The 22,866-nt window shown below is 34.7% G+C and overlaps 1 protein-coding gene and 1 non-coding gene across 12 annotated transcripts in view; both read left to right on the top strand.

The window, feature by feature from the left end:
* Positions 1-22,866, top strand: part of COP1 (COP1 E3 ubiquitin ligase) — a 246,122-nt gene that overhangs the window by 197,468 nt on the left and 25,788 nt on the right. The window lies entirely within an intron of this gene.
* LOC111773707 (small Cajal body-specific RNA 3) lies at positions 21,401-21,541 on the top strand. Its single transcript, XR_002808401.1, has one exon. It is a non-coding gene; the product is annotated as a small Cajal body-specific RNA 3 (non-coding RNA).

Below are 22,866 nucleotides of genomic sequence, written 5' to 3'. Positions count from 1 at the left end.
TTAAAGACAGAGAATATTTCTAATACTGTTTCTTTTAATCTGAGAGATAGTACTTTGTCTTTTGTCTCTTTCTTCCAAATATTTTCCCTCTGTCTAAAAACGCTTTTATTCAGTCACCTTAGGGTTTGGTGACAGATTCTTCTGTCCTTTGTTCCTTAGCTTTGTCTTGCCAAGGTCGTGGCTCTAGCATTTCTACACTAAAATGCTGCAACCTCTTGTACTTAATTTTCAAAGGAGTCACCCGAGCAGAGCCTGTGGAACTTCAGCCACTCGGCCGTGTGAGAATTCTCTTTTTTAAAAGAAATTCTTGCTTGAAAGGGGAATACCATGCAACTGAGATATTATCTTATAAGCATAGTCCTCTGGCAATTTGATGTTAGTAATTTAAGTCTATTCTGCTGTCTCCCACATTCCACATCCACCTTGAGAGTAATACTACTAAGCTAAGGTAAATTTTGGACAATATTCTTTATTTCTGTTGTATCTTTTTTTTTATTATTATCATTACTTTATTCAGACACTGGAGTTAGGTAAAGATTATATATGTTCTGTATCTGTGCATCCTTCTGTGTTATGACTCTTATCTGAAACTGTTGGAATGAAATATAAACTAATTCAAGAATGCAAATGACTATTTCTGTTCTTAAGTGACCATGTGTGTGTAAAGAGACACTATATTTTTGTTGGATGCAGATCCTGAGTCCATAGTAACTCCCACTGAGGCTGCAGGTACCATCAACCTTATCTCTGAACCACATCATACATAATTATCTAGTCTTGGATCACCAATTCAAATGTGTTTTAATGGTAAAAGGCAATACTTGTAAAGGACACTTAAAACTCCCTTAACTCTTCACAAGTGACCGAAAAAAGGGTCTCTAGCCTCAGAAAAAAACTTTGGTTATTAAGGGTGGATATTTTCTCTTGTGGCTTGAAACACCAGGAAACATATTAAGTTTTTGTAGCTTTAGACTGAAGGATGTCAGGATAACGATTTCCTAATTTCTCTTCCGTGAAACCAGATCCAACAAAACTTGACTTGGGAATCCGTCAACTGTTATCACCCATACTATACAAAGTTATAACCATTTTAGGCGAGAGGGTCTTCTTCAATCATATAGTGAAATATGTTCTTTCTGTTCTTATTTCTAATGAATAAAACTTTATGTAATGAAATGCTTATTCTAAAGTGTTTTTTAACTAGATCTTTGTATTCTTAAGCAGATCTTCTTTTCTTTACCTAAATCTCTCATGATTCCTATCCATTAAAAATATTTGCTGAATGAGTTAATATACTGCCTTGTACTGTTATTTGTGTTTATGTCTCATATCTCCTGCTAACCTGCAAACTCCTTGAAAAAAAGGCATCATCATATATTGAGTAAGAGCACAGACTGTGGAGCCAGGTTCAAATCAGGTTCCTACTTATCAGCTCTGTGACCTTGCTCAAGTTCCTTAACCTGTACTGTGCTTCAGTTTCCTCCTCTATAAGGTGCTGATGATAATAGTAAGCTACTTCTTAGAGTTATTATAAAGTTAAAATAAGTTAATTTACGTAAAGCGTTACGATTAGTTTTTGGCAAATAGTAAGAGCTGTGTTTTCTATTAGCATTATTCATGTTTTAATTACCCTTAACACTAAGCAAAATATTTTCACATAATGTGTAATTAATATATAATTTTTGTAATGAATGATACAGTCCTTCACGCATGACTATTACCTTGTTTTTTGCATAATTAATTAAATATTAATTTTTGAAATGAAAGAAATATTGGAGTAGAGGTGGGAGATACTTCTAATATCTAATAGATGCACTTAAAACTCAGTGGTAGATCAAGATTACATTAATTTAAGAAAACTAGTTTTCCTGACATGAACATTCATGGCTACCTATATGATTATTTCTTAATTACCATTTGCCCCTTGGGATATAACCTCCAGGCTTTTGCCTATTTTCAAAAGCAACAGTTTTAAAGTGCGTGCAGCTATAGGGAAATTGATATTTATTGTTGGCTTAATATTTTTCTTAGATTTATAGCCTGTTCCTCCTTCCCTTTCTCCATTGCATTAGCACTATTTCACAGTTCAGTCTTCTCTCAAAAAGACTTATCTGTTTTTCCAGTGTATATATGTTTTTTTCTAAGAGATAAGCATCCCTCTCTGACTTACTAAACGCTGTGTATAAAGCATCAGGTTGTACCAAACTAGGAAAGTTAAAGCAATGTGAACAGCCAGTCTGCTTCTGTGAAAGTGCAGAAGGCATCCATACTACGATGTCTTTATACCAGTGGTTCTCAAACCTGACTGATCATCAGAATCACCTTGAGATCTTTCCAAAGAAAATAACAAACAGTTCTATTCTTAGACCCATGAATCCATCTTTTCAGGGAGAAAGGGAGAAAGGTAGAGATTTGTAATTTGAAAAGTTCCCTAGGTCTCCTTGGAAAATTATATAAACAATAAAGTTTGGAAACAGATGATTCAGTTGCCGCTGGAAAGAGATTTGTTAAAAAATGTTTCTTTTGCATCTGCTAAAGAGGGAATAATTGTAATTATGAATACCTAATGTCTGTTAGATTTTGCTACCTTACCGCCCTCAGGAAGAAACGCAAACAAAAATATAAGATGTGGTCTTTTTTCCTTTAATTATATTAACTTTCCACGCTTATAAGCTATTTCTTATCCTGAATTCTTCAGTCAAGACTAGGAAGACAACATAGGACTTTCTTTTTCTTTTCTTCTCTCCTTTCTTCATTTCTGTTTCTCTTTTTCCTTTTATCTTTCCTTTCCTTTCTTCTTTCCTCTAGCCCGATGGTTTATAACACTTTAGAAAATTTTCCTGACTGGAAGAGGGCCAATCTGAATGAACTCTTGTCTATCTTGGGCGTGGAAGGAAAGAAGATTCTGAGCATGGACCCTGACTTCCAGGAAGACTGTGGCTCCCATCTCCTCCTAAGGGCCCCACTGTTCCCTTACTGTCCAGACTAGAGTGGGGTGGGAAGTAGAAGAGAGAGGAGACAAGAAGGTAGTGTGATACTGAAGCAAACCTATAATTTATTCTCCAAGGAAATTACATTGTGCAAATATTCTTTAACCTTAATATCCACTACTCTATGGACAGCGTCTGTGAAAACATTTGTTGCATTAGATATTTTGTGGTGAGTATTATAATGAAATCGACAAAATATGATTTAGTGGGTCTGCTAGTCGACATTTAAAATATTTTTTTATTGTCATTTTTATATGTACTGTAATGGAATTTGACCAATATTAAAATGGCTCTTATAATTTTTTTCTCATTAAATACTTTTTTGTTTGTTTTTTTTTTTTTGAGGAAAATTAGCCCTCAGCTAACTACTGCCAGTCCTCCTCTTTTTGCTGAGGAAGCCTGGCTCTGAGCTAACATCCGTGCCCATCTTCCTCTAGTTTATACGTGGGACGCCTACCACAGCATGGCTGCCAAGCAGTGCCATGTCCGCACCCGGGATCCGAACCAGCGAACCCCGGGCCGCCGAGAAGCGGAACGTGCGAACTTAACCGCTGCACCACCGGGCCGGCCCCTCATTAAATACTTTTTTAAAAATAGTGTCTATCCGTCTGAAGTAAGCCAATTTTGAAGCATAGAATTGACACAAATCTTTAAGCTACTTGGTTTTTGGGTTTTTTTGTTTTGCATTTTGCAAGGGAAAAAAGAAATAATGTGGGAATGCATTCTGAAGTACGCTGTTAACCTGTAAATAATTTTAATTATTACGCCATCATGCTTAAACTTGTCCAAAATATTTTGAGATCGGAAGGTATTTAACTTTGGTTTCTAAATGTTTCTCTTTTGATAGTTCATACCAAATTACCATAATAGTAGTAGGAAGAAAGAGAATGAATATTAAATATCATTTCCTTAACTTAGAAGTTAATAACTTAAAAGTTTATTTCCTTAACTTAAAAGTTTCCTTAACTTCACGTTTACTTGAATTGGTTTCATATGCCAAATTGTATGTTTGGGAAAAAATGATTGTTCTTTTCTAATTGAATAGAAATATATTTAACAGTTACTTAAAGCAGAATTAGCCAAGGAGAGCAGCTGTTTAAGAGAAAAGTGTTTCCTCCTAATTCAAACTTGCATCCCATCTGGGGAAAAGAAATATCTTTTGGTCTTTTATTTCACAGTGCCGCATTAATCCCTCTTGTTCTCATGACACTCTCCTATATTGATGTGATCGTTATGGGAGTTTGTGCCTTTCATATCTCTTAACTCCATCAATTCTTAAATCCCATTAAATGCAGCATTTTTCCAAATAAAGCTATCAGAAATTGGCATTGACTGTTCTCAGGAGGTAGAAGAGTTATTACTGCTGAACATAGGAATAATTAGGTTAAAGAAAAGTCAGTCTGTTATAATTGCTGTAAAGAAGCCATTTAATTTTGTGCCTGTTTAAATTAGTCTTTTTTACTATAAGTAAGATTACCTTGGACGAAAATATAGATTATTTGTTATAACTGTGATAGCCAACCAAAAGATGAAGATGAAGGCAGAAAATAAATCATTTGGTTTAAATGACAAAGTGTTTACACATTGTTGAAATTAAATAGGCAGTTGGTCTTGCTTCTATTTGTCTTCAAGATCTTTGGCTCTCGAATGAAATTAGGAAGCTTTGGGGATAGATTGTGTAGAAAGTAAATATGACTTCAAGATTCAGTTCCTTTTTGTTGATTTGTTGTTTTAAATTCTAAATATCTAGAGTTGAGGCTTTATGAATCACCAAGCATAGTTTTGTGAGATGTTTTCCAGAGAATGGGATAAAATTGGAGGAGTTGGCTTTGTTTTTTGGGGTTTTTTTTGATGAGGAAGATTGTCCCTGAGCTAACATCTATTACCAGTCCTCCTCTTTTTGCTTGAGAAAGATTGTCTCTGAGCTAACATCTGTGCCAGTCTTCTATTTTGTATGTAGGATGCTGCCACAGCATGGTTTGATGAGCAATGTGTAGGTCCACACCTGGGATCAGAACCTGCAAACCCTGGGCTGCCAAAGCGGAGCATGCGAACTTAACCGCTACACCACTGGACTGGCCCCTGGCTTTGTTTTTAGCGTGTTTTTATTTCTTACAACATTCCAAATATTGGTTTATTTTAGGAGACCCAAGAGTTTATCTTTTTATTTTAAAATTGCTAAGAATGATTATATCTCTCAAAAAAAGTCCTCATAGCTCCCAAAGTAGTAAATAATAAATAAGAAATGAAACTAATAAATAAGGAATGAAATATTTCATTTCATGCTAGACATCTAAATACCTTTGTCTAGTTTGAAATATGGAACTGAGTGTATTTGATCCTTATTTTTAGCAGCCAAGAGTCATTTGTTTCCTAAGTCATACTCCCGTGCTCTTTCTTATCATCTTTTACTAACTAGCCAAATCTGTAATTCACATGATAATCCTTGATGTCTGTACTAATGGAAGATTATAGTGGTTCAGATTAATCCAAGGTGTCAACTAACAAGGATGGATAATTGATGTAGAGACTTATTTGAGTATTTACATTTCAATTTTATCTTATGTTCTGAAAAGAATAAAAGGAGGTTTCTGCCTCTCCCAATTAGTAAGTTAACCTTGCAACTTCAAAGTTCAGTAGGAGTCCCTGTTTGTAAGGAGTATTTTCATTTCCTTAAAGTTTTCTGTTTTATAAAGGGTTAAAGATCTTTTCATTCTAAAACTTTCACATTTTGCAGGCAGGATTTTTAAGATGTGACAACTTTGTTTTCCTTTACTAATAGAAAGGGTGAATTATTGATAGCAAAACAAATTCTGGGATCCCTCATGGGGATCTCACTGGTCTTATTGATAGAGAAAGCCCAGTCACCCTTGTAGACTTTACGTTCTCCATCGGACTACTCACTATTTTTAAAAACAAGTGTTCAGTCATCCTATAATGGAAGAGTAGAATGAAGAGAACCACTTAATTGTGACCAGTGTGTGATTGTTCTCTATACATTAAGTGCATGCTTTTACTTATTTCTCTTTTTTCCTTTTCATTCTGTCCTTTCCAAATCATTATGTTAGGGATATGGAGAAAAAGATCACTTCTCAAGGGTAACAACTGGTGGGTTTTTTTGTTTTTTGGCTTCTGGTTTTTTGTTAGTCTTTATTTAAATGTCTTATTAACTCTAAACTCATCCGTTTGATATGACTAATGTGGGGAAAAGGTTTTGTTTTCTTTCTGGTAATATTAGTAAATTGTTTGAAGGTATATTTTTTCTGTCGAATGAGATTTATGAAAAAAGTGTTACTTTTAAGCTTTTGTATATCTGTGTTTTTCAGGTATGAGAATTTGCATCAACCTGAATTGTTAAGGGTGAAACTATTGGCTATGAATAGGTGGGAATAAACCCTTAGGAAGAGATTTTCCCACCTGGTTTAGGTGCCATGTTTCTTACCAAGTGATAAGTGGCAATTACTTTTTTAAACAAGCATGAGGTTTTGCGTCTTTGTATGAATATTTGCATTTGAATTATTATGCAGTTTCCTCTTATGCTTGCTAACATATACAAGTTGCATATCAGAAGAGTCAAAACAAATAAAAATAACTACAAGCTTCCTTCTCAGTCTGTCCTAACATATAAAGTAATGCCTGACTAAGTAGAAACTTATTATCTTAGCATTTGGATCCTCTAAATCCAGTTATATCTTATTCAGGAAACCTAATGACCTTTTTTATCCCTTCGTCATCTGTGCTTCAGAGTGTTATAGTTTTCTCCACTAATAAAGAACTTTTAGAAAATAGAGCAGGGAAAATCGACCTGTAATTCTACTACCTCACCCAAAGCACAGTTAATGTTTTGGTGTTGCCCTTCCAGTCTTCAGCCAATATTTTTTAAATAGTTTTACGATATAGATATATTTTGTATCTAGCTTTTTACATCCATCACTACATCTAAGCATTTCTCACCTTATCATAATAGTAGTAGAAAGTGTCAATGCAAATAATCCATAAGCAATCTGTAAGTCAAAATTGGGGTGAGTTTATTATGAGCCAGATCTGAGGACTAGCCCAGGGTCTTCCTTCCCCAAGGAAGGAAGGGCACCAAAGAAGTGGAGTGTACAGAGTGGTTATATACAGTCTTGGAACAAAAAGTATACATCACATATGATAGGGAGTCTAGTCTAGGGAGAGTTGCTTATCCTTAAGGAAATACCAATGTGTGGGAAGTTTCATCTTTATGTTAAGGGCATTTATTTTTGTCTTTGGGACATAGCAAATGCTTAAAGCAGATATACAATGCATCCATGGTCAGGCCCTTTTAGAAAAACAAGGTCAGACCAAATTAGTTTTATACCAAATGGCTTCCTCATATACTCCACTATTTCCTGTTGCTGCCATTTGTTTATCAAAAGCATTTATATATATTATCAATTACTATTTGTTGTTACTAAACATTTAGGCTGCTGCTTCTTTTTTCTCAGTTCTAAATTTGTAATATTTTGGGGCCTATTTTTTTTCTCTCTTATCTTGCAATATTGTTTGGAATACAAAATCCCATAAGTGGGTGAAACAGCTGGATCAAAATATTCAGATTTTTTTAGCTTTTGATATCCATTATTATGTCGATTTCCCAAAACAGACATTTTTTAATTGCTTTTTCTCCCCAAATCCGCCCAGTACATAGTTGTATATTCTAGTTGTGGCTCAAAAGACATATTTTTTAAACTTCCGTTTCTCTTACCCATGCCAGCACTGGTTGTTGGAGAGAGGGAGATGAAGGTGAGATAAAGAGAGAATTTGTGGCAATCTATTTATATTTTCATGTAGCTCAGACTTTGAGAGCTGATCTCTGGGTATAAACCTCAGTTCTGTCACTCTGTGACACCTTGGGAAAATTCCTTATCTTCTCTGAGTCTACTTACTCATTTTCGAAGTGGATTAATAACTAGTCTTTAAATACCTCAAAGTGGTGTTTGGAAATAAGTGAGATTATGTATATGAAAAACTTGTGCATAGTAAGTTTTCAATAAATGGTAGCTGCTACTAATAATAAATTAATGTGTAAAAATCAGGAAATTAACATTTGAGCATCAATTTGCGTTCATTATCTTACTTAGTATTTTGCATAAGTTATCCTAATCTATTCCATGTATTTCTAGGCAGAAGGAACAGCATGTGCAAAAGCTTGAGACTATGAAAGTGTACCATGTGTTTGGAGGCTGCTAGGAGATGAAGCGGGAAGTGGTAGATTAGGAAAAGTGATTTTTAAGGAGCGTTCTAGACTGTTTTAAAGACCTTGAACTTTATCTGTGCAAAAATAAAGGCCTTTAAGAAGTGTGATTTACCTCAAGTTTTGATTCATGGTTTTAGTTTAATTTAAAAAAGAAAAAACAAAGATAGTGCTAGCTGAAGTGCCTATGGTAGGCTAAAACAGAAAGACACTGGTGATGGGGTTTTACTTTGGCCCAAGTATTTAGGAGATGTGTTTGAGGTTAAATTGACAGGATCCGTTGTTTCATTAGAGGGATGACTCCTCTAGGTTTATAGCAGTTAGTTAGCGTTTTTCATTTTAGGTCAGTCACTTAACATGTCTGAGTTTCATTTCCCTCTTTAATTTGAAGGAGTTGTATACTTGATTTCTGTTGCCCAGTGGCCATTTGTAAGACCAGCTATGCTTATAGTAAGATCATATTGTTTATAGGTAGATAGCTAACAAATCAAACCTCGTTTTACCCCATGCATGACAAACTCACCAAAACATTGACTGTCTGAGAAACTCTTAGGTTTGCTTTAGTTCTGTCTTGATTGAGCTCCTAAAACTCGCTTAAAAATGGAATAGCTGCTCCGAATTCTAGGATGTCGCTTAACCAAAGAAAAGAACTCTTCTGCCACTTGAACATAACCCACCTCAGGACAGAAACTTTCTTGATGTTGAGAAGATGGGGCAAAAAGTTTCCTAAAGACAACTTTCTAAGAAAAATTGAATTTTCTTTGACTAGTTTTAGAAATCCTTATTGAGCAAATTGCAACACCTTCCAAGGACTATTGCTCTACATATGAATATTTTACAAATAATAGTGGTAAGAAAAATAATTTGTTTTTAAAAATCTCTCTAAAATGTCGTGAACTTCCTTTGTTCCCATGTTCTTTACCAGTTCCCCTTTAATGTAATGTTTCTGTTACTGTAATTACTGCATTATTTTTTGTTTTAATTTTGGCATCTTCACGTTGTCGGTAAGTCTTTGGATAGACTCTTACTGCCACAGGTTAATAGAAAGTTATTGTCTTTGAGTTTATATCGCATCTTAATAACACCTGCATCTGTCCTGTTCCTCTGATGAAGAGCTTCTGTTCTAATCACTTAATATTTTAAAAGATTATTATGAGATGAAAAAACAATAGACTGACGCTCTTTTCCTTTCTAACATTGTTCTGAAGTTTTGATTGTACAGTTGAACCTAGTGTAAAATGAAAGCATTGATACAGAGGCAATCACGTTTTCTAACTATGTAACTGGTCTTTAAATATTCACATGAGTTAGCACCCTTCTCACTGCTCTGTTAATACTGAAATCGGGAAAGGAATAGAATGGATGGTAATGCTAACACTTCAGACTAGTGCTGAGTTAGTTGATGTGATTGACTAGTGTTCTAGAACTAAGCCTTTTTTTTAAAGCTCCTTATTAAATCAAATGTCTATATTAGTTAGATTACCAGTTACCAGTTATCATGTTTGATTACTCTATGGTCCTTTGGGGCTCTTCAGTTCCTCTAGTACAAAATTCTTAACTTAGAATTCATGGAACTTAGCTCACAAGGATCTCCAGGGCATTCTTAGACCCACTAAAAGCATATGAAAAAGTTTGTCATGTCCACATCATTTTTCTAGAAAGACAGGTTATTGCTTTTATTAGATTCTTAAAGGGGATCAAAACATTGATAATTAAAAATCAGTGCTAAAAAATGTAATCTGGCAAGTTGACTTGACAGCTGTGAATTAAGTTGTACTAGCAATACCAATTACTAAAAATTATAATTGTTAGTTTTCTACCCTCGCTTTGAAATTTACATTAATTTTTGTATAGCTTGGCAGACTTAAAATGAAACAAAGAAAAAGTCACAGAATAATTGTATAGAAGCTCTTTATTTTAATTCTTTCATTCTTTTGCTCTACCTCTTGCAGTCTAAAAATAGATTTGTGTATCTATCATGCTATGAGAGAGAAAGAGAGAATGTATGTGTGTGTGTGTGTGTGTGTGTGTGTGACCTTAAGCAAATCACTTTGCCTCTGTTTGTTTCCTCATGTTTTATAAAAGGAAGTAACATCAGATTTACTGCCTCACAAAGTTGTTTTAAAACTCAAATGAGTTTTTGGCTGTGAACAAAACGTTTTAACACATATAACATCAGGTTAAGGCAGGATACATCTGTCACATGTAGAACAGACCAGTTGTAGTGAAGAATTTCACATTAATTTGTTAATACATTGTTAAGAAAAAATAACTCCATAAAAATTGCTAATAATTTTGTGCATAATCTCACAAATGAAAAGCAAGAACAGGTAAATAAGATTATAAAACATCTTTTTCCTCATCTAAGAGTATGAAATCTGTTTATGGAAAGAAGTTTTGGCTGGGCTTGTGTATCTCAGATAGCTGTATTTAAAGGTATATTTTCTGGGATTATGCCAAGAGTTATTAATATATCTTCGAATAAATATAAAACATGTCTAAATCTTAACATGAACTTTATAGGGAGAATTGTTTAGCGTAAAATATCCCAAATTTGAAATAAAAGGAGTGCATCCATAATTGTGTACTGTTTCAGTTTGTTGATTTATTAGTATGCCTCATGGTAGATTCTGAGAGTATTTATAGGGAATGTAAAAAAGAATGTGACAAAATTTTCATGTTGTATAGGTAAAAAATGACAAAAAAGGATGTTTATTATATATTTGTTACTCTTTTTTTTTATATTTACTAGTTTTATAAGTGAAAAATTGTTTATTGTACAAATATTTGTCTTACTACTCTGCATTATCACATGAGTTTTTGATGTAATAATCTTGAAAACAGATGATCCTTACTTGGGAAGCTTAATAGGTGAGTTGTTAAGAAAATACAGTAATTACACATTTTGCATGAGCAGTTATACAGTACACATCATTTTTCAGTAAGATTCTTTTTTCTGTTTTTAGTGCATAAGATTCAGTTTTTGTCCCTCTCAAAACAAGTAGGAAGACACAGTTTCACTTCACCGTTTGTTAATGATTTTTACCTCATTGTAAAAGCTACCTATAAAAATTTAAAAATCTTCATTCTAAATTGTTTTAAATTTGGAAGACATGTTTACTGTGTAGACTGTGAGTTAATAACTGGTACAACATCGTTTAGGATCTAGTGTTTTCTGCCTCATATCGTCCTAAAGTGATTGATACGTAGTATTTCAGAGTATCTAACAAACTTTGTATTTTTTATGCATTCCTCTGCCTATTGCCACCACTCCTAAAAAAGTGTGTTTAAAAGGAACATGTACATAAGACTTAAACTGACCATCTAATTTTTAACTTTCATTCAGTTCAAAATATTTTTAAAATTTCCCTTGACATTTTCTGTTTGACCTTTGGGTTATTTGGAAGTGTGTCGTTTAATATCCAGATTTTGGAATTCTTCAGATATCTTCATTTTATTAATTTCTGGTTTGATTTTGTCGTGGTCTGAGAAATATATTATATGGTTTCTATTCTTTTAAGTTTAAAGTTAGTTTCATGGTTCCAGGTGAGGTCTATCTTGGTCAGTGTTCCATGTGCACTTGAGAAGGATCTGTCTTATGCTTTTATTCAGTAGACTATTTTGTACATGTCAATTAGGTCAACTTAGTTGATAGTGTTTTGCAATTTTTCTATGTTCTTGCTAATTTTCTGTCTCGTTCTATCAGTTATTTAGTAGGGATATTAAAATCTCCATCTATTAATTGTTCAGTTCTCTATTTCTCCTTTTAATCCTGTCAGTTTTTGTTTTATGTATTTTTGTGCTCTGTTGCATATATAATTGTTATAGCTTCCTTATATGTGTTAACTCTTTTGTCATTGTGAAATGTTCCTTTTTGTCTATTATAACATTTTTGGTCACAAGGTTTATTTTGTCAGACATTAATATGGCGATTCCAGCGTTCTTATGGTTACTGTTTGTATGGTATAATGTCTTTATGCCTTTCAATTTCAACCTCTTAATATTTTTTAATGTAAGGTGTATCTCTAATGGATGGCATATACTTGAATGTTTCTTTTTTATCGAGTCTTACAATCTTTGCCTTTCGATTGGCGTGTTTTGACCATTCACTTTTAATGTAAATATTGATCTGATTTCATTTACATTTGCCATTTTGGTCTTTATTTTCTAAATGTGCCCTTTTTGTTTCTCTGTTTATATTTGAGTGCTTTGTTGTATACTTTTCAATATGCCTTTCTTATTTCAGTGTTGTGTTTTTTTTTTTTTACTATTTATTTTTGTAATGGTTGCTCTAGGAATTACAGTGTGCATCTTAACTTATCATACTTTACTTCAGATTAATACTAATATAATCCCGTAAAATATAAAACTCTGATCCAATATAGCTACCTTCCCTTCTGCCACTTTTGTGCTGTAATTATCATATTCCCTTACAGGGATTTTCTCCCAACTTCCTGCATCAGTTATTGAGAGGGATATTGAAGACTCCATCTGTAATTGTGAATTTTCTATTTCTCCTTTTAGATCTATCAGTTTTTGCAAAAGTATTTCAATGCACTATTGTTAGGTGCGTACATTCAGGATTGCCATGCCTTCTTGGGGGAAATAACCCCTTTATCATAAGGTAACGTCCTTCTTTATCCCTGAAAATATTCCTGTTCTTAACTCTGCTTTCTCTGAAATTATTATAGCTACCAGCTTTCTTTTGTTTAGTATTTGCATGATACAACTTTCTCCATCCTTTTACTTTCAATTTATCTACATATTTATCTTTAAAGCAGATTTCTTAGGGCCAGCCCAGTGGCACAGCGGTTAGGTTCATGTGTTCTGCTTCGATGGCCCAGGGTTCACCGGTTCGGATCCGGGGCATGGACCTACACACTGCTTATCAAGCCATGCTGTAGCAGGTGTCCCACATATAAAGTAGTGCAAGATGGGCACAGATGTTAGCTCAGGGCCAATCTTCCTCAGCAAAAGAGGAGGATTGGCAGCAGATGTTAGCTCAGGGCTAAGCTTCCTCAAAAAAAATAAGTAAAGTGGATTTCATCTAGATAGGTATAGTTTGGGTCTTGCTCTTTTACCCAATTGATGATTTTTGCCTTTTAACTAGTGTATGATTATTGATATGTTTTTATTAAAATCTACCATTTTCCTGCCTCCTACCTATTTTTTTCATTTATTTAGTTTTTTTTTCCCACTTTTTCTTCCTTCTCTGGACCTAATTAAATATTCTTTGTGATAACTTTTTATTACTTTAGGAACTTATTAAATATACCTTTCTTTAAAATTTATTTTGGTGATGTCTTGAAGTTTACAGTATACATTTTAAAACAACCTGAGTCTGTCTTCAAATAATATTATACACTACTTCAAAGGTAGTATAAGACCTTATAACAGTGTATTTCCAATTCCTTCACATTATCCTTTGTGCTGTTCTTGTCATGTATTTTACTTTTACACATGTTGTAAACAGAATACGTTACTATTTTTTATAGTATCATTTCGTGCAATTAAAAATAAAAGAGTAAATGTTATTTTACCTTAATTTTATTTCCAGTGCTCATCATTTATTTGCATAAATCCAGATTTCTGGCCCACATCGTATTCACTTTATATGTGGGATGCCTACCACAGCATGGCATGCCATGCAGTGCCACGTCCGCACCCAGGATCCAAACTGGTGAACCCTGGGCCATTGAAGCAGAACGTGTGCACTTAACCACTGCACCACTGGGCCGGCCCCTGTTTTTTTTTTTTAAAGATTGGCAGCTAAGCTAACATCTGTTGTCAATCTTCCTTTTTTTTCCTTTTTCTTCTTCTCCCCAAAGTCCCCCAATACCTAGTTGTTTATTCTAGTTGTAGGTCCTTCTGGCTCTGCTATGTGGGACGCCACCTCAGCATGGCTTGATGAGTGGTGCTAGATCTGTGCCCAGGATCCAAACCAGTGAAACCCTGGGCTGCCAAAGCAGAGCGCACGAAGTTAACTACTCGGCCACGGGACCGGCCCCTTGAAGTGTGGGTTTTAATGGTGCTTGTCCTGCTTGGTGTTCTAAGTCCCACTTGGACATGGGTTTTGTCTCTGTCATTAATTTTGGAAAATTCTTGGTTATTATTTCTTCTGCTTCATTCTCACTTCCAGAATTCCAATTATTATGTGTATGTTAGCCTGCTTAATATTGTCCCACAGCTCTTGGTTAATCTGTTCTGTTCTGTTTTGTTTTATTTTTTGTTTTTTACTCTTATTTCCCTTTGTGTTTTAGTTTGGGTGATTTCTATTGCCCTATCTTCAGGTTCACTTATTCTTTCCTCAGCTCTGTCAAGTCTACTGATCATATCATTAAAGGCATTGTTCACCCTGTTACTGTATTTTTTATTGTTAGCATTTCTATTTGATTCCTTCTCATAGTTTAAATCTTTCTGCTGAAATTACTTATCTGATAGTATATTTTTTCCTACCTTTTTCATTAGACTCTTTAACACATTAATCATAATTATTTTATTTCAAATAGTCCCATCATCTGTGTCATACCTGAGTCTGGTTTGATGATTGCTTTGACTTTTCAGACTGTTTTTTTCCCTGAATGCTTTGTAATCTTTGGTTGAAAACCAGACATATTGTATGGGACATTTGATAGTGAGGTAAATATTTTTCATGCTTGGAGATAAACATGCTTTTCGTTCTGCCAGACTTTCAATGTGGGGTTTGTGTTAATTTAGTCATGATTGTTGTTTTGGAGTTTGTTGTTGTTGTGATTATCCTCAGTACACTGCAAGTTTCCATTTTTCCTATTAATGCTTTGTGTCTAGAATGTGGCCTCCTTTGGTAGAGGAATGCTCTCGCTGTGCTCTGTCTGTTGGGTCTCAGTCCTCCCCTCACTGTCTCCCAGCAGGCGTCTGTCTCTCGCAGCAGGCCTTCCCGTATTCCTTTGGTTTCCTCAGTGCTTGTTAGGTGGTGAGGGCGGTTGTGGGAGGAGAGGTTCTCTGATGTTCTGATTAATCCTCAGGCTGAGTCAGATACTGTGAACCTATTTCTTGGGGGTGTGGGCTCCCCAATTATTTCTGCCCTTCTTCCAATTGTAATGCTGGATCTGGCATATGGTGCTGCTCCTTGACCAAGAGTAAAGCTTTTTTGTTTCCTGTTCCTCTCTCCCAGCTGCAGTAGGTTTCTACCAGTGCCCTCAGGCTATAATTTTTTGCCCCTCCCTGTCTCCTACAGACTAATCCTTTTGTTGCGTAGGGAACATAGTAGAGTGGCTCTGGGTGATGTTTAGGGAACGGTTGCTGTTTCCTTCCTCCAGCTAACACCACATGAGAAGTTTGCTCAAGATTCTCTCCAGTCTTTCTTGATGGGGTTCATGGAGGAACAGTTTGCAAAAGGGTGCTACTTCCCTACCCCCAATTTTTAGGACTGCAGGGGCCTCACAGTCTCATGCTAGCCATCCTGTAGCATTTTGTTAAACTTGAGCTTAATCTTTCTATTGGCTTATCCAGCTGTTTCTGTGTCAGGTAAGCAAATACTCTGGTATTGTCTCTCCCTACAGGTACCAGTTTCTCCTGATTTTATGTTGTTTTACCAGTGATTCAGTTCTTTAATACGTTCAAGAAATGTCATTAATTTATAGTTTTCCAGCTTTTTTCTTATTGTAAGCCTAGGAGCATTGTTCTTTCCAGCTTGTTCAGTTCTCTACTTTTTAACATTTGTATTACTTCTGCAGATATAAATATAAGGGTTTTTTAATAGTCACTTTTAATTATCTTAGACTTACTTTTTGCTGTTTAAATTTGTGTGTTGTTAGCATATTTCAGAACTGTGTTAATAGTAAATAATATTTCATTTCTTATAATATTTTTGGGATGATTAGCCTTTTTTGAAGTATGGCTTATAATATGTATCCATCTGTGACCAACGCCTCCCAGCCCCGCCGCTAGACTGAACATATATCATTCAGTATAGTGACAAAAGTAATCTCAATTACAAAAGATAATTAAGTCTCTGAATTGTTAGTAGCAATGAAATCATCTACTTGAAATTTGTTTTCTAGCCTTCATACAAATTTAGCCAAGGGCACGAATTTTTAAAATATGGAGGAAATATTTAGGCTATCCAGAAGTTTTGATATGACGTGATCTTAACCATTAAGAACTTTTTAATTTTTTAGTCTCAAATAAGGAATGTTTCTATAAAAATTTGCCAGACTTCTTATATGCAACTGACAGATATGAAGATATATTTATGCCAATTTGGCATTCTACTTATGAACCCAGAGGATTGCTGTAGAAATTCAAACAATATAGACTATTGCTGTGTTTTATTATAACTTGTAAAATGTTGAGGTAGTTTAGTTTTATTAAGCATAGCCCTATTCTTTAGCATTCTGTACATTTAAAATCAAATTTATTTAAGTACGAAGTTTTCACCATTAAAGACTGGAATCTTATCAATGTAAAATCAATTTTGGTATGTATCTAAGAATAAATCTGATCATTTTCTTTTTAATATGTCTTGAATTCATCATTTTTTCCTACCCCTGCTACTCTGCCACTTAGTACAAGTTTAGACTTTCATCATTCCCTGCCATTACTTCTTAATAGTGCTAGGCTCTTTTATCTGCACTTGCACTGTTAAAATCCTTCAGTGGTGTCTTGATGGCCACAGAATAAAATCTAAGCTTCTTTATGTGATATTTAATGCCCCCTCTCACGTCCCTTCTTCAGGCCGTCACCTACCTCTTCAGCATGATCACCTCCCACTTGCATAGGCCCTTTTTACACTCCAGCAACATTGAACTACTGATAGATCCTCAAACACCCTATGTTGGTTTCTCGTCGTTGTTGTTTAACCTTTGACCTTGCTGCTCACTGTGCCCAGATATCCTTTCCTGCACTTCTCTTTGTTACATATTGTAATTCCATTAGACTGGAAGCCCTTTAAGTACAGTGCTGAGTTTTGTAGCCACAAAAATAGTAAAGTGTTCATTGGGTAGATAACTACCGTTAGATTGATCTAGTCTTACCTTTTGCCCTTCATAGAAGTGATTTATGTATCTGATGGGGTATCCTTCACACTTTTTCAGTACTTCTGGTGATAGGGAGCTCCTGTTTCACCAGGAAGCCCATTATATTTTTCTATAACTCTAAATCTTACAAAGTTGTCCCATAAAAACAGCTTTTATCTCTTCTTCCCATCACCTAATAAACAGTAAATGTTAAAAAAATGTGTAATGTTCAAGAACTTATGGCTCCACGTACAGTAAAAGTCAACATTTTCTGAATTAATTTTCATCGTGTTAACCGACTGTTTACCTCAGTTTTACTTTTATCCTTTGGGGGTATAATGTCACTTGAAAATGTAGGCGAAGAGTTCAAAACTGCATTTTGTGAGGTTGTACTGATTTCATGTATATGGACTAGTTTAAAATATGAGAAGGGGAGGATGAGAGTAAAGAGAAGAATAGGACATTTACTAGTGTATGTAAACTACACTAGTACAGTAACAGCCCAGTTCTCAGCTTCTCGTTCTATTTCATTTTAAATTCTCATAGATTTCCATTTGTGAAGTTAACTTTTATACTAAATTTCTGTGAACCGTTTGTGTAATTCAAGTTCCAGTATTAAATTTAATATCTTTTTTAACCAAATAAATTTATATAGATTTGTAAAAGCATTACAAATAAGCTTTACATGTATAATTATTCTCACTAAACTCAAAAACTTACTTAGGTTAAAAATTCCTATTTATCTTGGTATTCACTTTGCCTTGCATGAGACCTGGTAAATTGGCACACAATTTTTTTTAAAAAATGAATAAGTAAATCTTTCCTCTCCACTCCCTCTCACCAGCCCCATGACCAAAAGCAGAAAAACGCACATTTCTCCTTTCTCTGAGTTCAACATTTATAGACAGGTTCCAATATCTATACTAGTTTTTTTCAAAGTATGGTTTACTGATCATCTACTTTGAAGTTACTAATTCCCTGAGATATGTATTAAAAATGCAAATTTCTAAACCTCAGATTTAATAAGTTAGAGTTTTGAGGGTGGGACTCAGGAACCAACATTTTGTTATTGTTGTTTTTTCTTTATGGTATGCATAGTTCTCTTTTTTCATTTTACTAAATAGCCTATAATTACATGGGAGAAGCAAAGATTCTATCCCTGATACATCCTGTCTTGATCCCACCTGTGAGAATTTGTAGAGCTCCAACAGTGTTTCCATCTGGGACGAAAAAGAAGTATTTCCAAAGTGTTTCCAACAATAGCTGCTACAGACTTGTTCTTCCTTTCATGGGAGTAATTAGGTACCGTCTCAAGACCTTCTAAGAGCCACATAAGGAGGCTCTCCAAGATCTTTTTTGAAGTTCGTCACTTTGGAAGATGTAAAGACCAACTCCAAGGGAAAGATTGGATAATAGGCTGGAGCTTGTTGATCTCCTCAACAGCAAAAATAAAGGCTAGAACATTCTTGTAGTGCTTGTAGTACATCAGGATCTTAAAGCTGGAGTCAAAGATCTGTCTCCCAGAAGGCAGCACGTCCTGATGTTTCATCAGCCAAATTTGACCAAATGTTTACCAATTTATTATAAAGGATACAACTCAGGAATAAGCAAATAGAAAAGATGCATAAGGAAAGGTATTGGTGGGGATGGTGGTGTGGGGCTTCCATGCCCTCTCTGGGCAAGCCACCTTCCCATCACTTTAATGTGTTCGCCAACCCGAAAGCTCCAGAACCTCCATTTTTAACACCGTTCCCATGGGATTCCTGTGTAATAAAGTGCTATAAAATACCAGTTTTAGAAATTTCTTCTTCTATTTGTTTTCTAAGGATTTGTTGAATTAACAAAATAAATTTTATCTAACTAAATTTTCAAAGACCCTAAATGACCATAGAAAGAAGTGAGGTTAATTTAAATCAGACAGTGAGCTCTTTGGGAATTTATTGTGTACAACCAAAAGAAATTTATTATAACATGCTATTCCTTTGATTTTTTTTCTTTCAACCTTTGACATATTAACATCCTTGTTTTCTTTTGGCTTTGTCATTCTTCAAAGTCATTTAAGCCTAAAACTCCCACATTATTATTGTTGCATCTCTTTGTATCTTCCCTGTAATTATTCATCAAATAACAATAATAGTTTCTTTGAAATATCTCCTATATTTGTCTCTTTTCATTCATTTGTACTTTTCATCTCCTCATTCTTGTTCCTTCCTCCACCCCACCCTGCCGTAGGTTAAACACCTTTATATCCCCTTCAGTCTACCTTTGTACACTGCTACCACATGTCCTTAATCAGTACACAGAGAATTCAGATAGAGTCAGACCTTGCTTATTAAATTGACCCCTAGGTCATTCAGAAAAGTTTCTTTCAAACTCAGTATTTATATGTCACTACAACTTGTATATTTGACCATCATTAAAAATTAGGGGAAAATTTGATAAATATATTACTGAACTTGTCAATTATTTTATCTGTTTCACTTCAAATACCTTTATCTAATTTAAAAATTATATTTTACTCTCACTGTTAAATATGATCCTTAAGAAAATCCAATTCCAAGTATAGAAAAAAATACAATAGTAGAAATGATCCAAAAGTAGCTCAGATTTCAAATTTTGTAGTAATTAATTAGGAAATCAGCCTTTAAAATAAATATAGATTAATCATAGTGTAATTTTTAAAGGTCACTCCTCTCTCTACTCCGTTAATTATTCCTCTTTCCTCATGTGTTTGATCTTAGGCATCATATCTAAACTATCACCTGTGTTCTAGATTTTCAAGAATCTGGCATAATGCTCCTTGTCCAACCTTCTTCCTATTTTCTGACACAAAACATCTATGAAGAAAGTTTCTGAATTGTTCTGTACTGTTCCTATTCTTAACTCTGAACTTGTGGTCCTGTTTGTTCCTCATATATTTCTATCTTATCCTTTCTCTCCTACTTATCTGAATCTGTCATCCTTTCTCAACCCAATCCCTACTTTTCTATTCCTCTCTTAACCATTTTATCTCCTTGATTTCTGGTTTCTCATGGCTACTGATGCATCTATAGAAAGTACTCTACCAGCTGCCATTAAAGTATATTCTTCTCTAATTGTACTTCTTTAGTGTTGCCCCAGTTGTATTCCTTGCTTCTACAATACTTTGAGAGTAGAAAATATCAAGAGCAGCTGCCATAATAAGATCTAATTAGTTTTCTAGAAAAGAATTAGAGATAAGTTAAAATTTAAGTCCACTTAACTTGGAGAGCCTACTTTACGTTTTTAATCTAGTTCGTAAGATCATAACTCTGGTGACTAGAATGATAGAATAGTATAGTCATACTTGAGACAACAACCCTTTAATTTTAAAGAAATTTAGGTTATAGTATTTTAATACGAATAACTGCCACTTATTTGTTTGCTGCCTGTAATATGTCAGTTCCTTTTTGGTTGGATACTTTACTGTGTTTTCCTTGAGTCTTCATAAAAATTCTATGAAGTACCTAAGATTATCTGTTTTATAGTTGAAGAAATTGAGTGTCTGAGAGGGTTAAAGAGTACTATGGCAGAACCAAAATTGCAGGGCTTCATGTTGTAAATTCATTGTTGTTTGTACCTTGTTACATGCTATCCCTAAAATAGTGCAGAACTCCTGAAACAGCTTTGCCAGAATATTCTGGAGGAATCTTGCAAATGGTGCCTTTGGAAATACACAGTGTCATGCTCAGAGGTCCACCTCAATATTAATCAGCAATACAGTCATTTTTCCCTGTCAGAGATGCCATTGCAAGCATCCAAGGTCTTAGAGGTATTGACATGGGAGGGAAGTTGTAGGTGTCTGGAGGATATATTTGAGTGCTGTGTGGCAAGGAAAATTACATTGACTAGGGCTGCTTGGTAAGAAGAGAGAAGACTTTGGAAAGCATTGAGAATGAAGGAAAGGTGGTGAATGTATGTGATATTTTTGAGTATCTCAATCCTTCCCTTGTACATGTTCATTACAACCTTTTCTCCCTGAAAAGATCACTTTGACCTTGTATTCTAAATGTGCCTTTTTAATGGTTCTTTTTCTGTTATCTGGATCCTGGGTTTTTTCTTTTAATAGTTTATTTGAATGCATTAAAGTGTATTTAAATGAGAATTTGATGCAGTCAGGAAGTTGGGATAGAAAAGACTGGATAACAAAAGCCTTCTTAATAATGAAGCACAACAAAAATGGAACCTGCAGGAACTAACCATGTGGACAAATGAAAAAATGTCTTTTGTCTACAAATTGCAGTGATCCTACATAAACATGGAGGTCTCTGTCTGGCTTAGGACAGATGGCTAAGTCTGATCGTTCCCCTCCATACAACCTTTAAAACCAACGCTCAAAGTCCCGCTCTCCTTGCCATCTTGTTTAATATCTCTGCTGATTAAGTGTACTGGATTTATTAATAGACAAACAAGTGAGGTTACTTCTACATCCATCTTAACTGGTTTTTGAGGTTTCTTACGGTTTTTGAAAATAGGTTATTGTTTGTTTGTTTGATTAAAGGACCCACAGCCAGGAAGTGAAATGAATACAGAAATATTATTTTTCTGAGGGGCTACATTAGCTTAATTAATCCAGGGTTATGAGAAAGGTTAATCAATATTTTAGTTATAAAGAAGCTAATCAGAGGTACCTCCCATGAAATTTTTCTCATTAAGAATTGGTTTGTCATTAAGAAAGTGATTTTTCCAAAATACAGTTTATGTAATCTTATAAGTCTGTAACCAAATTTCAGAAATGATCATTTCCAGGGAAGAGCTGGCTACTAACTATTAACTTCTTGGTACTAAATTTGAAATCTTAGTTTTTCATGGTGTATGTTCTGCTGTAAGTTGAGGGAGTGGCACGGAGCAGGGGAGGGAGCTGCAGTGGCATTTCTAATGCACTGAGGTGTGGTAACAGCACCAGAGTGCCAAGAAATGTAGTATTTTCCTTGTGCTCTTAAATCCTTTATAGTGCGCCCATCTTTTTGAGTCTGTTGGCTGCCATGTTCTTCTGTTTCTTCTTCCGTGTAACTGCACGTGTGTCCTCACCCTTTGCTGCCATATCGTATGTGCCCCTTAAAACTATGTTCTCCACAAACTCTAGTCAATGTAGTAGATGAGGCTGGCTTCTACTCAGACCAGATGTGTGACTATAGGAATCCAGTGATCCTCATATATAACAAATCAAAGCTGATTATGTTAATTAAAGGTGAACTTAAATTTGAATTTAAATTTGAATATGAGTTATTTTGTACACTGCACCAATACCGTTAGTTGCACATCCTTCTTTGCTGTTTGAGCTTTTCTGGAAGGTCAGACTTTGATCCTCACAATATAAATTTTAAATCCCATTATAATATAAGAAGGATATTTACTATGTCTACCTATATTATTATACTTAAAAATTGGGTGGAACTATATTTTTATGGCCAAGGATATGCTAAAATCAGGGACAATCAGGTATGTAATGGTAGAGTTGTACTAGTTTTTTATGATAGGTTGATGCCTGTGCCTATTGTTAAATATTTTTAATATCCACCCCTGAGAACAGCTGGTATTGTGTGTGCTCTAATTGTGAACACAAGTTCCTTTGGATACCAAATCAAAAGATTAATTCTTTTTTTTTTTTTAAGATTTTATTTTTCCCTTTTCTCCCCAAAGC

The sequence above is a fragment of the Equus caballus genome, chromosome 5, assembly GCF_041296265.1.
Source record: "Equus caballus isolate H_3958 breed thoroughbred chromosome 5, TB-T2T, whole genome shotgun sequence".
In the NCBI taxonomy this organism is placed as follows: Eukaryota; Metazoa; Chordata; class Mammalia; order Perissodactyla; family Equidae; genus Equus; species Equus caballus.
Note: the sequence above shows the minus strand (reverse complement) of the source record. Positions and strands in the feature narration are given on the sequence as shown.